The following is a 733-nucleotide window of genomic DNA, read 5'->3' as shown; positions in this document are numbered from 1 at the left end:
CAATTACTAGAGTTGTGACAGAATCTATATGAATATTTAGAATGTTAACACGTCGATTCATGCATTTTGGACTAGTGGCTATCTATATAACTGGTTCACGCTGAAGGTGTTGGATCCCTGTCGGATGTACTGAGATAATTGGGAGGCTGGAGGCTACATGAGATGCTAATCAACGGCTCACGAATGATGCTGTGGAACAGGTCATGCCGATGTCAAATTCGACTCTATTCTCAAAAGTATAAAGAAAATATTACACTACAAGAAAACATCAAGGATTTTGAGGGAAAAAATCGTCGGAATTTCGTCGGAATATCGTTATTCCGACGACATACCGACGAAACAAGTCGTCGGAAATAATTCATCGGAATTTCTTCTTTCCTCGGAAATCCCTCGGAATTTTCCGACGGAATTCCGAGGAAACAACTTTCCGAGAAAATTCCGAGGAGTTTAAAAAAAAAAGAACTTACGGATTCAACGATTACGTTGATTTGAAACCGGGACAAGTTGGTCGAAGCCGTCGAAGCGTCATCCTCGGTTTGAAGCTGAGACACTTCGTCTACCACCTGAGTTTGGACCAGGTCGACCACGTCCCTCACAAGACCGTCATGGTCCCTCGATATATTCCGAACGTTTTTTTGTAAACAGATCGATCGATGGATTTATGTCCAAAAACGCATCGATCGATCGAGTAAAAAATATAATTAATTTCCTCGGAATGTAAAAAATATTAATT

Source organism: Brassica oleracea, chromosome C6 (genome assembly GCF_000695525.1).
Source record: "Brassica oleracea var. oleracea cultivar TO1000 chromosome C6, BOL, whole genome shotgun sequence".
NCBI lineage: Eukaryota > Viridiplantae > Streptophyta > Magnoliopsida > Brassicales > Brassicaceae > Brassica > Brassica oleracea.
Note: the sequence above shows the minus strand (reverse complement) of the source record.